The sequence below is a fragment of the Rutidosis leptorrhynchoides genome, chromosome 9 (genome assembly GCF_046630445.1).
Source record: "Rutidosis leptorrhynchoides isolate AG116_Rl617_1_P2 chromosome 9, CSIRO_AGI_Rlap_v1, whole genome shotgun sequence".
Classification (NCBI taxonomy): domain Eukaryota; kingdom Viridiplantae; phylum Streptophyta; class Magnoliopsida; order Asterales; family Asteraceae; genus Rutidosis; species Rutidosis leptorrhynchoides.
This window is the reverse complement of record NC_092341.1, coordinates 64329068-64347933: the sequence shown is the minus strand read 5'-3', so window position 1 is coordinate 64347933 and position 18866 is coordinate 64329068.

The window sequence follows — 18866 nt, the reverse complement described above, 5'->3', positions numbered from 1 at the left end:
ACTTAGTATTAGAGCGGTGGTCTTAGCGAACCAGTTCTTGCATTAGTGTGTCTAACGGATAGTTATTAAGATGCATTAGTGAGTCTGGACTTTGACCATGTCTGCATGTCAAAAGTTTTGCTTATCATTTCTAGTCGGAAATCATCTGCTTATCATCCTTAGGAAATTACCTACTTATTATTCTTAGTCTAGACACATCTTACTGCATTGAGTGCATGAATAGTGTATAGACAAAATTCATATCTTAGCCTATCTGCTAATTCATACCTTAGCGTATATGTTACTGTAAACTTTGTCTGACATATTCCGTAAATTCCTCCGAAACTGATGGGACTCTGGTATTATAAATACATATGTGATTTATGTATTAAAGAATACCAAACTAAATCCTATAATCTATTTCATATCAAAAATCATTCCCTGATTATACAAGATGGATCACGTATCTAGTTCAAATTCCTTAGATTCCAACAACTATTCCGATATGAATTTCCACACGACCTGCGAAAGCAGTGTAACCGGAATGGATCAACCAATCAGCCCTCGCCTATTTTAGATGAATTGGGGATGGGTTCGTAGCCTACTTAATCATTGGAGGCAAGAAGAAGGTGATACCTTCCATCCCGCACATTCCCCTCTTGGCGAAGAATCTGAAGCACTTACCGGCGAACCTGTTCGTAATACTATTTTCTCTCTCATTTCCAGGATATCTCATCATGACTATATATTATCTCAAATTCTAGATCTTATTCATCCGCTCGTCCAAACCGAAAATCATCCCGGTGTAATAGAAGAAGTCAACGAGCTTCGCGCTCAGATAGTGGCTCTAGAGAATATGGTGCAAAGGTTACAAGCACCAGCAGCATCATCGGCATCAACAGTACCACCATCATCAACACCAACAGTATCATTATCACCACCAACAACAACATTCGCATTCCACACCTCAACATCACAACCTGTACCTCGAGCATCAACGTCATATGCACCATAGATACCAAGGAGTACCAACAACAATAACCGATGAAGTATTAATTCATAACTTCATTGGAGAAATACTCTACGACGATTATGTAATCTCCAAAGTCTTAGAGATTATCTATTCTAGCCCTAACCATAAATCTATGAGTGAACCAAATGATAGAAGGAAGAGTAGAAACTCTGACAAGAATGGTGCGTGATTTACAAGCTAAACTTGTTTTACTAGCAGCATCAACAGTACCGTTAGCATCACCAGCACAGTCAGTGCCGTCAGCATCATCAGAATCAGTAGCACCAATAACATCACAAGCTCCGCCAGTTCAAGAATCAACGTGGACATCATTACGAATCAATAACGCGTATATTGTATCAACGAGTTATGAAGTATTAACTCATTCCCTCTAAAGAAATTATATGTATATTTTATATATATATATATATATAAATTTTGAGATCAAAATAAATCTTTTCGTACTAAGCTATTATGTATGAATTAAATAAGGGTAGATACTACTCGATTAAATTCGTATTACTAATATGCTAAGATGTACATCCTTCCTTAACAACTTAACCATCGTTAACTACTATCTATGTTTCAACTCAATGAATTCCGTTTCATAATAAACTAAGTGTATTATTCAATTACATGTTTGATTTTTACACTTTTGATATACTCGAAACTTTCTAGAAAATATCATTCGTACCTTGCGAAGTTAGCAAGAGTTCTATGAGCATCAACATGATTCACTAAGGAAATATCCATAAGAATAAATAATGAAGTATTGATCACAGTAGTGAAATACTCTGTGAAGATTATGTAATCTCTAATGTTAGAGATAATTCATTTCTAATTCCAGCCTAAGATCAAATGAGCTTAATTTGTTATTAACCCATCAAATCTGTATTACATCTGAAGAAAATATACATATATTTTCATAAAGACTGTAATAAAATTTCCTGGTACAAAATAGTACTTGTGAAACTTTTAACGGGTAGGTAATACCCGAGAGATATATAAATTCACAATTAATATGTTACATTCTTTGATTCTGATTCAGCAAATCATCAACTATACTCACTATTTTCACCACGATATACATTCTTTCATAAAAATCAAAACAACCGTTCTCATCCAAATTCAAATTCAATTTCATATTCTGATTTTGACAGATCAGAATCCAAGTCAAAGACTCAACAGAAGACATCACTCTTAGATTCCTACATCTATCAAAGCCATACTTTGAATTCAAAACTATGATAGAACATCACTTTTATTCGTAACACTCAGAAGGATATTAGGATCATTCGAAATTCCTGACGATTTCATCATTTGGATATTGACAATGACAATCTGCATTTAAAACCCTTCGAAATTCCTAAAGACACTTCAAATAATAAACAATTGAGATGATGATCCAACCACATGTTACCCACAATCATATACCTGAAAAACTTTCGAAACCAAAGTCATTGTTCAACAAGTATCCATGTCAGATTCTTTGGCTTTAATTAGCAAAAATAACTTCGCAATTCTTTTCAAAAATAGTCAGTTTTGTCACATCTCCAGCAAAGCAACATCAACCTTTCATTCGAATAAGCAACCTTGAAAAATAAGTTTGTCCTTCATCATCGTTACCGGGAAACCGTTTATATCCCACCAGAATAGCAGTAAACTTAGCAACAACTTCATTGATCTTTGACTTTCTGAAAAATCATTACATTCATTGAAACTCTATCAAGTACTCACCTACATTTTGTAACAATAATTGCCATACCAACCACCGGGAATTAGCAATCAGTATTTTAAATCTCGCACCATTTCTACGCCAACAGTTATATATACATATAACGTTTATCTCCTAGACTTACATACTTCGAATGTGAAGTTTCTGAAAACACCCCAAACTACGAACTAGTTCTCCAAAATTGGAAAAATGCTGATGAAGCAGCAAAAACTGTAAACGACCTTAACAGTCAAAAGTTTGATGATAAAGAATAATGTGTTGGCAAAGCTCAGAAAAAGAGAAGGTTTGGAATTGGAAAATGGATTGAGCAAACCATGAAGGAGGCTGTGGACAAATCACAAAGACTAAACATGCCTTCAAAGAATCCAAATGATTCAGTATCTGCGGAAGTTGTTATCAAATACCTTGCTTTTGACTCTAAACCTTTACGAACAAATCTTCTTCATCATCCATCGATATTGAAAATTCTAAGATATCATCGTATCTTTCATTATAAATATCCTCGATATTTCTAAAGATATTTTCATGACTATTCTTATCTAAAATAATTTATCTCTTCACGCTATCTGCATTACATCATAAAAGAAACTGTTTTAGTTTCTAAATTCCGAAAAATTCGAATTTAAAATATGAATGTTTTTGAAGTAGTGTTGGGAACTGAAGCATGAGTTAGTATAATATAATGACACTTGATCAACGTGATTATATTACAGTAAGTCATGCTGAGTTCCTAAATGGAACGTGATGATTCACACATCATAACGTCATCATGTGCTATGTTACATGAATCTTACATTCTATCTAATATATAAACATATCAAGAACATAATTTCTTGATAGTTCTATCTTTTCTCTTAAATTCTGGTAATTTAACCAATCAACATTGTGCCATTACAACTTCTCTCTTAGAACATTAGCCATGTTCATTCAAAACTACATACCTATGAATTCTGGACCATTACTTAATGTGCTTAATGGATAGAAGAAAAAAACAGAGCATAAAGCTTCGAAGTGTAAATAGGGGTATAAATCGCAGAAAATATGAGAGAGCATTAACTATGGATGACAATGATTATAGGAGACAGAAGCAGGGACATTGAAATATAAGGGAAGATATAAAACCCAACAACAACGCAGAAATTACAAACCGTATATATCAACTCAATACCTGCTAGAGTATTGTTTGATTCGGGTGCAAATAGGACGTTTATGTCTAAAGATTTCTGTACTAAGTTAGGGTTGCCTACTACTATGCTGCCTGAGCCTGTTAGAGTAGAGGTAGCTGATGGTAAGACGATTTCAGTCACCATGTATGTGTCTGGAGCTAGTATAGAAATTGATGGTAGACCGTTTGTGTGACAACCCAGAAATTTTCGATCAAATTTAAACTTAATTTTTAAATGATTTAATGTTTTCGACACGATAACCAAAGTCTATGTCATGACCCAGATTTTTCCGTTAATATATATAAGATTAATATTTACATAACTAAATGTTTCCAACATGTTAAGCAATCAAACTTGTTAAGACTTGATTAATTGAAACGAAATTTATGTAAACGTTTGACCACCCAGTTTGACCGATGATTCACGAACGTTATAACTTGTAAATGACATGATAATATATATATATATATATATATATATATATATATATATATATATATATATATATATATATATATATATATATATATATATATATATATATATATATATATATATATGAACATATATATATATGTTTAACATGATGAAATGATAACTAAGTATCTCATTAAATATATTAACAATAAGTTATATACATAAAATGAGACTATTAACTTAAGAATTTCGAAATGATATATATGTAACGATTATCGTTGCATTAACGACTTAATATATATATATATATATATATATATATATATGTTAATACACTATGTTATCATGATAATATAACAATTTAACATCTCATTATATATAATAACAATGGGTTAATTATATTAAACAAGATCGTTAACTTATAGGCTTCGAAACAACTCATACATATAACGACTAACGATGAGTTAACGACTTAATTAAAATGTATATATATGAAGTGTATTTAGATGTATTAATACACTTTTGAAAGGCTTAAGTACATATATCAAAATACTTGTACTTAACAAAAATAATCACAATTGTATTCCCATTTGTTTTCATCAAGAATTCTACTCGTATTCGCTCGGTATTCGCACTCGTATTATACCCAGCTTCTAGATGTAATTACTATTGGTATATACTAATAGCCTTAAATGATTAAGGAACATGTGGAACCAACCATTTGTCAAGTAGCATGAATTATTTAGCAAGAAAATAAAATTAGGAATCTTTTCTTTCTTTATAACAACTAAAAACGTTTTTATGCATGCACACCATTTCTTCATTCCATTTTCTCATACTTACACTCTCAATTCTCTCTCAAAATAATCCTAACTTCATACTTGATCATCTCCAAGCATTTTCCCCATCATTTAGCTTCAATTACAAGCTTTAATCATCATAAAAACAACCATTCAAAAACACTTCAAGAAATCTTTCAAACTTGCAAGATTACTTCCAAGCTTTCAAATCCTTTCCAAGTAATCATCCAAGATCAAGAAACCCTTGTTATTTACAGTAGGTTATCTCTCTAATTCAAGGTAATACTCACATTCAAACTTTGATTCGATTTTCATAAACATAACTATCTTAATTCGAGTAGAAAACTTACTTGAACTTGTTTTCGTGTCATGATTCTACTTCAAGAACTTCCAAGCCATCAAAGATCCATTCAAGCTTAAGATTATTTCTTGTCATTTCCAGTAGGTTTACCTACTATACTTGAGGTAGTAATGATGTTCATAACATCATTCGATTCATATATATATAACTATCTTATTTGAAGATTTAAACTTGTAATTACTAGAACATAGTTTAGTTAATTCTAAACTTGTTCGCAAATAAAGTTAATCCTTCTAACTTAACTTTTAAAATCAACTAAACACATGTTCTATATCTATATGATATGCTAACTTAATGATTTAAAACTTGGAAACACGAAGAACACCGTAAAACCGGACATACGCCGTCGTAGTAAAACCGGGGGCTGTTTTGGGTTGGATAATTAAAAACTATGATAACTTTGATTTAAAAGTTGTTCTTCTGGAAAAATGATATTTCTTATGAACATGAAACTATATCCAAAAATCATGGTTAAACTCAAAGTGGAAGTATGTTTTTCAAAATGGTCATCAAGATATCGTTCTTTCGACGAAAATGACTATCTCTTTCAAAAATGACTTGTAACTTATATTCCTGACTATAAACCTATACTTTTTCTGTTTATATTATTAATCTTTGGTTTGATATGAAACCATGGCAATTTGATTCACTCAAAATGGATTTGTAACGAAGAAATGATGGGTAAAACAAAATTGGTTAAAATTAGTAGTTGTAGCTACGAAAATTTTATAACAAATCTATACTAACTATAACTTAACTAACTTATATTGTATTATATATGTATTCTAACATATATTATGTAATCTTGATAGACCATAGACACGTCTACAATGTTTTGACATATCATATCGACGTCATCTATATATATTATTTGGAATAACCATAGACAATCTATATACGTTAATGCTCGAGTTAGCTATACAGGGTTGAGGTTGATTCCAAAATAATATATATACCTTGAGTTGTGATCGAGTCTGAGACTTGTATACACTGGGTCGTGGATTGATTCGAGATAATATATTGATTTATTTATGTACCACTAACTGTGGACTACTAATTGTGGACTACTAACGTTGGACTGCTAACTAAACAACTTAAATCGTCAACACGTAATAAAAAATGTTATGAATATATTTCGATCATACTTTGATATGTATATATATATTTGTTATAGGTTCGTGAATCGACCCGTGGCTAAGTCTTATTTTCCGACGAAGTGAAAATACGTGAAAGTGAGTATATAGTCCCATTTTTAAACTCTACAAATATTTTGGGATGAGAATACATGCATTTTATGTTTTACGCCATAGACATAAGTACTTAAAATATATTCTACGTTGAGTTGTACCACTTTGCATATCTTCCCTAATAGCTTGGTAACTAATATTTACATGTTGTAAGAACATGTAAACGCGAATCCTATTGACAGATCTATCGGGTTTGACAACCCCAACCGGGCTAGACGCTCTAGTATCGTAAACGGTTGCATAGTACTTCGTTTTTAATACACTTGGTACAGTGTAGGGAGATTTCATAATAAAGGGAATATGCTACATTAATTGTTAAGTATGGTTACCAAAGCTCTCAACAACTTATAGAATATCTTTATTGAAATGTTTGTAACTATGAAATCTTGTGGTATGTATTTATATCGATGCTAGCTTTAAACCTATATATCTCACCAAACTTTGTGTTGACTGTTTAAGCATGTTTATTCTCAAGTCCTTAAGAAAGTCTTTCGCTGTTGCATTATCTGAGCAAGCTGTGCATGGAGTCTCATGTTTTTGTTAAAATGAAGTGTTGCATTCAATAAAACCTTTGTCATGTATTATATTCGACTATTATGTCACGTGTGTAGTATTTGGAACCGATGTATTATGGGGAATATTTCTTAAATAATCGTCCACTTGTTTAGAACATGCATTATGTATAATAATTGTGTGCTTTTTATTAAACGAATTCAATATTTTATAAAATGTATCATATAGAGGTCAAATACCTCACTATGGGACCAATGAATAATGTACCGCGTTTATAGTAATATGGACGGGTCGTTTCAGTTTGCTATGTCCCGTTTAGTGTTACCTATCCCTAGTTTTGACGTAGTGTTAGGGATGAATTAGATGAGCCTACATAAGGCCCATATTAAGTGTGATAAGAAGATTATGACCTTTCGTTTAAATGATTGAACCCAAACTGTGGCCCGAGGGGAACAGGGTGGGTTCGGTTTCCCGTTGATCTCTATGATGAAGGTGTGGAAGTCACTTTCTAAGGGCTGTGAGTCTTTTATGGCTTATGTTATTAATGCTAAGATAGAGAAGAGATCTGTTACAGATATTTCGGTGGTTTCGGAATTTCCTGAGGTATTTTCTGATGAGTTACCGGGGTTGCCGTCGGTAAGAGAAGTAGAGTATAAGATTGAGTTGGTTCCGGGAATAACTCCAGTAGCTAAGGCCCCTTATAGGTTAGCTCCTTCTGAAATCAGAGAGATGATGTCTCAGATACAAGAGTTGTTAGATAGAGGGTTTATAAGACCAAGTTCTTCGTCATGGGGTGCGTCGGTGTTGTTTGTAGAGAAGAAAGACGGTACGCTGAGAATGTGTATAGATTATCGAGAATTGAATAAGAGATCGGTTAAGAATAAGTATCTGTTGCCTAGAATCGATGATCTGTTCGATCAGTTTCAGGGTGCGTCGTACTTCCCGAAAATAGATCTTAGATCCAGGTATAATCAGGTTCGGGTTGCGGAATCAGATATACCGAAGACAGTGTTTAGAACAAGATATGTGCATTACAAGTTCTTAGTTATGCCATTTGGTTTAACAAATGCTCCAACAATCTTCATGGATCTAAAGAATAGGGTTTGTAAACTGTATTTAGATCAGTTTGTTATTGTGTTTATCGATGATATATTGGTGTATTTAAATACAGAGACTGATTATGAGACACATCTTCGATTGGTGTTAGAGTTGTTAAAGAAAGAGCAGTTATATGCTAAGTTCTCGAAGTGTGAGTTTTGGTTTCGAGAGGTGCAGTTTTTGGGTTTGTGAGGCAGGTATTAAAGTGGATCCGTCAAAAATAGAAGCGGTAATGGGTTGGAATTCACCGAAGACGCCGATAGAAGTTAAGCGTTTCTTGGGTCTTGCGGCTTATTATCGCTGATTTATAAAAGATTTTTCTAAAATAGCGGGCCCTTTAACTAAATTAACCAGAAAAGATGTAAGTTTTCGATGGAGTGACCAACAGGAACAGGCCTTTCAGATTCTGAAACAGATGTTGTGTCAGGCTCTAGTGTTAGCGTTGCCATAGGGTTCAGATGACTTCGTGGTTTATTATGATGCGTAAATTGCCGGGTTAGGTTGTGTACTGATGCGGAGAGATAAAGTTATCGCGTATGCTTCTCGCCAGTTAAAGACACACGAACGTAACTATCCGGTTCATGATTTAGAAATGGATGCAGTGGTATTTGCGTTGAAGCTTTGGATACATTACTTATATGGTACAAAGTGTATAATATGTACAGATCATAAGAGTCTTAGTATATTTTCAAGCAGAAAGAACTAAATATGCGACAAAGACGGTGGATTAAGCTTATAAAAGATTACGATTGTGAAATAAATTATCATCCGGGCAAAGTGAACATTGTTGCCGATGCTTTGAGTCATAATAAGACCGTGGAGACCATGATATTTACGAGAATTAAAATAGTTTCAAACCTTATTGAACAAATAAAACAAGTTCAAGCCCAAGATTTATTGGAGGAGAATTTAAAGACTGAATTAATGACCAAAATAAAAGACCAATTGACTGACGATTCTCGTGGACTTAAGACGTATAAGAACCGTATTTGGGTGCCTATGCTTGAGATTTAAGGAAATTAATCTTAAATGAAGCGCACAAATCAAGGTTGACTGTCCATCCGGGTAGTACCAAGATGTATAAAGATTTGAAACTGATGTATTGGTGGCCAATGATGAAGAAAGATATTGCTCAATTGGTAGAAAGATGTCACATTTGTGCTCAGGTTAAAGCTGAACACCAGAAACCCTATGGTTCATTACAGCAGTTGAAAATTTCAGAGTGGAAATGGGATCATATTACGTTGGATTTTGTAACCAAATTACCTAGATCTTAGAGAGGTAATGATATGATATGGGTAATTATTGATCGACTCACGAAGAGTGCACACTTTTTAGCAACAAAAGAGACAGCCTCGTTGAGTATTTTGGCAGAGTTGTACCTAAAAGAGATAGTTAGTCGACATGGAGTTCCGTTGTCTATCGTATCCGACAGGGATTCTAGATTTGTGTCAAACTTTTGGTACAGTTTACAGAAAAGTTTGGGAACTAGGGTATATCTGAGTACAACGTATCATCTACAGACTGACGGTCAGAGTGAACGTACAATACAGACACTAGAGGATATGCTTAGGTCCTGCGTGTTAGAGTACGGTGGTCTGTGGGATATACATCTACCTTTTATCGAGTTCGCTTACAATAATACTTATTATTTGAGTATTGGGATGCCGCCTTATGAAATGTTGTATGGTCGTAAATGTAGAACGCCAACGTGTTGGGTAGAAGCCGGTGATAGACATTTTGCAGGTCCAGAAATAGTACAAATAACAGCAGAAAAGGTAGCGATAGCACGTGAAAAGTTGAAAGCAGAGCGTGATAGACAGAAAATGTATGCCTATCCACATAGACGATCGGTAAACTTTGAGGTGGGTGATCATGTTTATTTGAAAGTTTTACCCTGGAAGGGAGTTATCAGGTTTGGTAAACGAGGTAAGTTAGCTCCGAGGTACATTGGACCGCTCAAAATTATTCAAAGGGTTAACGACCAGACTGTTGTATTAGAACTTCCAGCAGAGTTAGCAAGGATACACAACACTTTCAACGTATAAGGTTGATGATGAAACGTAACTAGTTCCGTTAAGCGATTTAAGGGTTGAGTTCAATCAAAAGCTAGTTGAAGAACTGGTTAGGATTGTTGATAGAAAGGTAACAAAGTTGAGAAAGAAAGAGATCCATATGGTGCTTGTTGAGTGGAAGCATAGCTTAGGATCGAACCTTACGTGGGAGACCAAGAGCTGATGAGGGCTCGATATCCACGTCTATTTGACCTTGACCAAATTCCTAGGACGGAATCTTCTTAAGGGGGTGGATTTATAACATCCTCAGATCGGTCCTAAATGTAAAATGACCTTTTTGCCCTTAGGGATAATTGTGTGGTTAATTTTGCTTTTATTTTAATTAAATGTTTAGTGTTATTTTATTATTTGGTTAAGACCATTTTGTGACCAGGGTCACAGAACAGGTTCGTTTATTTAATTTGGACTCCGTTAGGGTAGTCAAATTAAGTACGAAAAATATCAGATAACTGGTAAATACCCGTGTGTTATGGGGTATTGTATTTAACATAAATATATAAGAAAAAATATCAGCTACTTCTATCAATTTTCCTTGAATATTCTAAAATCACTCCGTACCTAAACTCTCACCATTTGAAAACCCTAATCTCTATATCTTGATTTGGAGCTTAAATTGTGTTTTAAATCAATTTCCTTGTGTCATTGTGAGTCTATCAAGGTAAGAATTGTTTGATTTCATGTCCAAATCAGTGTTTTATTTGAGATTGAAGTTAGGTTTTGATAAAAGTGATTTTGGTGTCTTAATGCTTAAATTTGGTGTTGTTTGGCTCAAAACTTGTGGGTTTATACTTCTAAATGTTTTGTGTATAAGCTATAAGCGGTTTTGAAGTCAAAAACAGGTCCATGGTTGAGATTTGGGTGATTTTGGTGCGAAACCCGTCAGTTTCTGTTGCTGCTGCATGAAGAACACAACCGTACAGTTGCAGTTTGCAACCGCACGGGTACATTTTACACCGTAAGGGTGCATGTGAAACCGTACGAATGCAGTGATGTTGGTGCAACCAGGCATAAAGTGTGTAACCGTACGGATGCACGATCCAACCGTACAGATGGACTTGCAACGGTACGGATGCATGTGAAATGGTACGGGTGTGGATCCGAACTGCAGTGTTGTTTAATTAGCTGTTTTCTAGCCGTTATGCTGTCCGCATGACTTATGATAATCATGATGTAAATTCTGAAAATGCATAAGTGTTAGGTGGACTTTTAGTGACACTTTTTGTGACTGATTTACTGTACTGTGCTATTTTGTGTTAACGGACAAAATCTAACTTGATTTACCTTATGTTCAGGTGATAAGGATAAGGGACTCGCTCAGTGATAGATTATCTGAGCTAGTTGCTGGTATTCGGTGAGTGGGTCTATCTTCGGATAGAGTATTAAGTAGCTGACACGCTACTTGTTCAGACTCATTACTCTTATGTTTATATCCATTATGATTGCCATGTGTAGTTAGATGTTGCCATACTAGTTAGGACGATTGCATGACTGATTATCTATGATCTTATATGCACACTGTTAGTTGGATACCAACCAAGGCGGCAAGATTGGGAACCCACCAAGGCGTCAAGGTAGGGTTGGTGTGAGGTCGACCGTGGTAGCCTGGTCGGGTCATGATGTTACTGATTGTTCAGTATAGCATAGAAGGACGCATGTATTGCGTCCAGATAGTTATGCAGTGGATTCAGTAAAGCGGACTATCAGGAGACTGTAGCCTGATCAGCTAAGTTGTGTGCTCGTACAAGCCGCCGATCCTCATATTGTCAGTTGTTGTTATATGCTAGTTCAGGACGTTAGCATATATGTGAACCTTTGCATATTTAGTTGCTTATGCTTGGTCTGTTAGATAATATCCACTCACTTAGTAGTTGTGCTAATTCCCCCACAATTCCACCCATTGCAGGTTTAGGTACTGCTGGTTAGAAGGGTGTTGCGGACGGGTTGAAGACATGTTTGACTACGAGCTTACTATGATGTTTTCTATTTTAATGATGTTTTCATGTAACACCATTGTTGTATAAAGTGGGTTTGTAAACAATGTTATATAAACAGTATCTAAGGTTATTTTGGTAATTAAGTATATACTTCCGCTGTGTTTTAAAAAAAATCAGCGTGCTACATAGCCGCAGACGTCCGGGTTTGAATTTTTCTTGCCTATAAAAGCCAAACCTTGGAGCACTTTTAAGACTCACCTCTTACACTTACATTTTCATACATTTACTGATATCATTCAAATCTTATTGTAATCAATTTAGAGTGATTCAAGCAAGAGTGATTGTAAACTTACTTGTGAGTTTACTTGTAAATTATCATCTTAAAGGGATCTAGAAGATAAGTGAGGTTTCACTTAGTGGTAGCATTAAGATCTTGTGGTAAGAGCATTTAGTGATTGTAAATTCTTCAACGGGACGTAAGGGTTCATAAGTTACGGCTTATCAAGGAGCTAGTGTTGTATCCGGACACTGGACTTAGTTTAGAGCATCATAGTGAAACTAACTTCCAATTCGTTAGAATTGAGGAGTGGATTAAGGAAGATTAGTTAACAATCTTCCCGAACCACTATAAATCTCCGTGTTTGTTCTCTTATCCCTTTATCTTCTTATTTATTATACTTGTGAATAAACTATTCAAATCACATTATAGTAATCTCAAGTTCTAAATAGGATAAAGTTTTAAAAATTGCACTAAGTAACTATTCACTCCCCTTCTAGTTACTTACAATTTTATAAATAAACAACTCTATGTTTCTTAATAAACTTGTCCTCCAAGCTTGGCTTGTCTTTCAAGCTTGACTTGTCTTCCAAGTTTGACTTGACTTCCAAGCTTGATTTATCTTTCAAGTTGAACTTAATCTCCAAGCTATTTCTATCTTGTTTCCTTTTTTGTTCCAATGCTTCATCCTTTTAGAAGAAATAAATAAGGCAACAAAATTCCTACAACTTGTTCACCAAGTCATAACCAAGTTCTTGTTCCTTTGATCAAATTCTTCACACCTTCAATAATCTCCCACTTGAAGACTTTGAACAAACTCTTCACTACTCAACAATCTCCCACTTGAAGATTTTGAATAAACCCGAACATCAATCTCCATTCCAACCAAGAATGTCAAACCACCATTATACGGCCAATCAAACATGGGACATGCAAACTCAATATCGCTGGAAGATCAGACTTTCTATACAAGGTCTTCAACACTACTCGTCGAAACTAGAAACCAATAACCACATCAACTACAATGTTGTTCAAATACCCATAGCGACTCTTAATCTCCTCTCATCTACAAATTTTGATACCGCCAAAATCAAACATCTGAACCTTGCACTTCTACTCACGGAAGGAAGTCTTTCAACACCAAAACTGCTAAGCTTCAACACGATCTCCAGTTACTAACATGGGTATTCTCGATTTCTTGCACCACCATCTTCTTACACATGAAGATTAATTGAAGTATGCGACACTTCAATTGCAGGATTCTTTCATGAGACAACTCCGTCTCACGCATCGCTCTAAACACGTCCAATCCAGAAACCCGTGTCAACAATCACCCTCGTACAGAATTTCCGTCTATCTATGAATTTTCTTCCCAGTAACCAAAAAACCCCAACAAACACCTTCTTAGACTATTCATCAAGGTAGCTAGTGAGAACGCCTTCATCACCTTGAAATCTACACCTTTCAATTTTTATCTCATTCTCACTGATATATTGACCTATCTCATAGCTATGAATTTCACGAACACCTCTTCTCATTCCCATGCACGCTCCCACTGAAGAGTAAGAAATAAACTACCTCTACCCGAGAGGAATCTGATTCGTGCCTCCAGTCAGTTGCAAATATCTTTGCCATTCTTGGGTATATTGCACCATCCAAGTACCCCAGTGTTATACACACTAATCATGTGAATACAGGGACCCACATCACATAAGCGTCTCCATAACTCCCACTAGTGGTTAAACTCCTACTAGCCCGATACTTTTGTCAGTTACCAAACTCCTACCGAGTTCCCGACACCCTCTAGAAAGCTTAAATTCAAGGACTTACAAGATTATCTAGTTCTACCATCACCTAAAGATTCCTAATTGGTCACACGGAAGAAAACCCGCTTGCTTTGTTGTACCAATGCCAACCAAACCCAAAGCGTCACTCGAATGTGTCCTATTCGGAAACTTTAAACCAATTTCTTCAGTGAGAGAAGCTCTATCCCTGCCCATATATTCCAAATACCCTGGAATATTCGACCGGTTACATTGGTCAACCCGTTCAATAATACGATGTTGGACTTTGGTTTGCAATCCAACAAAGCTCCCCTCAAAACCAATTTAAACTAGGCCTCCCTCTATTGATAGTCCAGATTCATCCTACTTTAGTACCTATCGCAACCTCGGAACATAACCTGACTGGCACCAGATCAAGTAGACTTACTTTACAAGGCTCCAAGATCGACTCATCCACTGAAGGTAAGCAACCGCATGCGCCAACTCAGGGGTTACGCCAACCGTAGACATGCTGCAAATGTCACGTTGCGCTATCCACACATCCAGACTATAACCGTGAGTATCCAAACTTCCACGATAACTCACAATGTCAATTTTCAAATGAATGTCCCCACTGTTTACTACCTTACCTCCCAAACCTAAGAGAACGTACGCTGAGAGGTGTGCCCGCAGCGCTGTCCATCACATCCGGCATATAGTTTGGCTCCCGTAACAAACCTACATCTCTGAAAATCCATCTTTTATCACTCAAAGCTTCTCAAAACAAAACCTTTTTGCCACTCGCGACATCAAACCCGAAATAGTTCACCATAAAAACTGCCCAAATTCAAAAAATTGTATCTCAAGATCCAACGGTCAGATCAGCCTCAGATTTTTACCACGCGTAGATCAGTGTGTTTTCTATCCATAGCCAAGTAATCAAGTCGATCCAATGGTTAACGAACCCACTATGAAGTTTCTTCTACAACAGCTCCTAAAACTCCGAATTTGAAAGTTCAATCAATTTTCACACGGGATCGCGAAGAACGAGAACTTAGATCCATCACCTGGATCTCCCAAAAAATCTCTCCACATCAAGACCCATCGATCCAACCATCTACTCCGTTAACTGAGCCTTTGATCTCGATATATGTTGCAAGCAAACCTTCATTCATTCATCCTGATGATAATCGAATCATCCTCCTATCGAAACATGCTCTCAATCCGCCATTGATCCCAAATATGTAGCCTTAAGCTTTGATACCACTTTTTAGGAGTTCGGTAGTGGACCCTAACAAGAATATTTGATTGCGGTATCTTCAATCACAACACCCACGAATGACAAATGGATAATAACAAGCATAAACAATAAATAAAAGATAAACGACACAAGGATTTAACGTGGTTATATCCCAACTCCAATCTCGTGGAGAAGGGTTTAGTCCACGGGCGCAAACCATATATTTTCTTCTATTAATTGTGTGCACACCATAACAATGAGGTTAGGGGTCTATTGTTAGGCCAGATAATGAGTCAATTATATGTCAAGTATATGTCAAGTATTGTATGGGAGAATCCTATAGACGAGGGCTATATAGGATGCCATCCTCCCATATCTCACTAAGACCCTAGCCAAAGTTATGTAAAGGGTTCAAGGAAGTTGTGGAAAGAATTAGCAATTCTCTCTCAACAATCTTCCTATCTTCATATAATCATCATCAATTATACGATATTCATCTCTATTACCCCCAACATGTGGTATCAGAGCAAAAGCTCTTAGCATCGATCCGAGAATATCGTATTATTCGTGTGTTCTAAACAATTACCGAATCCGATTCATCACCGAATCTCATACTGAATCTCACTAAATTCATTTCAAATCACCACACAATTACACTACAACAACATCTGATTATCATTTTCATTATTTCAGATCAGATTTACAGAAAACTCAAAAATCATACAAATACCGAATCCTATTCATAGCTACAGTATACGTATTATCATCATCTTCCTTTAAAAATTCATGTTCGTAATTCATGATTTTCAGCACAAATTGATTGCAAATTTGTGATCATTACACTTCACTGAACACTCCTGATCAGTTAAATTCATTAACAACAACAGATCTGGTCAGGAATTTGATGAACAGATTCGTAATTTGATATCGAAGGTCACTTTGGTCTCTGGAATGATCTAGTAGTTATCTCATTAAATTAATGAGTTATTTGAGTTCCTGGATACTTTTTCGAGCTTCATGAACAACTAATTTGAATCAACAACATCATTTAATCGATGAATCAATAGTTTGACTTTTGAGAAAAGTAAAAGATCATCAAATTGATGAGATCGAGTTGTTTTCAGGTCGTAATAATGAAATTAGAGCATCATGTATTGGACTTAAAACAGTTTTCGTGAAGACTTCATTGCTTAAAAACACTCAAATAACGATTTTGATTTTTTTTGTCCTTGTGAACTCGGGGCTACTGATCTTCATCGATTTCAGGTTTTGTTCCTGATTTGGCACTGATTTGTTCATTAAAAGTGTGAATCGTTGCTTTTGGAACTAACAGGGATTAATTTCAATCTTCGATTCAATTGATTGATTGAAATTGATTTTTGAGTTCATATCTTGTTGATGGCAGATACTGTTGTTTGAACAATCACATTCGGTATGTTCCAATGATTAAATCACATTCGGTTCATAATCAAACTCGATTTAGCATTTAATCAGATTCAGTAACACTTGAACAATCTGATTCGGTATAAGCTTCGGTATAGCAGTTCATACATCTAATTCGGTTCCTGTTTACTTTGGATCTTCACACAAACAAAGCAATTGGATCTCAATTGATCTACTAACTGAATCTAGGCCATATAATTTGTTACTAGTTCACATTGATGCCCAACAAAGGTTTGATCAATTCTCATAAGATTCTTGGGCTTACCGAATCCTTGGCCCAACAAGCCTACCGAATCTGCTAAAGCCCAACAAGCAAATTACAGCCCACTTACCGAATCTGATGGAATTTGACAAGTTCAGTCCCTGACAAGTTTCAGGCTTTTGCAAGACCAGTCCTTTACTGAATCTGACAGCAAAATTGACATTTCTAGTCCCTGTTAAGGTTTCACTCCTTGCAAGTTTAATACTTACCGAATCTGGACTAACTGTGCAACATTTTACAACAGTTCAAAGTTAATAAAAGTTAACGAAAACTTCACAAAAGCTAACGAAACGTCCAAAAACAAAATTTGATTCACGTGAATCATATTTTGAGGGGGAGAAATGTCGATATTATTCTACATTTTGTATATCATGACAACTGATTCAGAGATTTAAATCTTAAAGCTCAAGATTTGGAATTGAGTTCACTTCTTTCTCAAAGCAAAGTGAGAGAAGAGAAGCTCAAAGCGAAAGTGTGTACACTACAATGACAAGAAATAACGTATAAAGAACATAGTGCTTGTGTCATGCTTATAATTAAAGGACTCAAACAAGAAAAGGAAGATTATCTTTCTGAGATTTCCGAGTTGAAAGATCAAATTTCAAAGATGGAGTTCAAATTATCTACAAGTTCTTCACGGGAAGAAACATTACCACATCTGAAACCCGAGCCGGTGTCAATTAGAGTTAACATTGATCCGATATCAGTAGTGGATGAACCAACGACTAGGATTCAGAATTCTCCTCAAACGGTTGAGAAAAAGGTCATCAAAATGGAATCTACTCCTCCTACAGTTCTTAAACCCAAGAAATCCTTTTCCTCAAGCAAAAAGATTTATTCCAATTACGAGACCAACACGAAATGTCTGTTTCTGAAAACTACATATGGGGAGAATGGAGAAATTATGGGTTATCGCGATCAATATGGTTGGTTTCCACACAAACCCAAGAAGCCATTCATAGGTCCGAGAAAAACCGCTCACACCAAAGTTAACCTAGTTTCTAAAACTTCAAAGCTTTAGTTTATGAAACAAGTGTCAAGCGATAAAGGCGCAATCAAAACTGACACCAAACTTGTTTCTTCAACAACAACCAAATACTCTTTTCAAGATTTGCTAAAGTTTAAGCCACGGTCCGTGATTATGGCTAAAACTTCATTCCCTTCAGTTTCTCCGGAAGTACTCTCACAAGCTAAACCAAGTATTCCAACAAAGTGGAGTGAAGAATCCATAGATGCAATCGATGATACCTACAAGTGGTATTTCAAACGACGATGATTTAACTTCACTGCGGTTTCCATATACTTCAGTATAGGACCCACTCTTCAAAGAGATGTTAAACATCACATGTACCTTGACCGACGTAACTTGTCAAGGGGGAGAAAGTGTTCTTGCTTTTAGGGGGAGCACCGGTTTTTCTTTCTAGGGGGAGTGAACACATGTGCTTACCACGATTCTTGACTCTGATACCTTGATTAAGTTTTCTCATTAGTCAAGGGGGAGCTATGCATGAAGATTCAATGCTGATTATCTTTGCGTAGGCTCT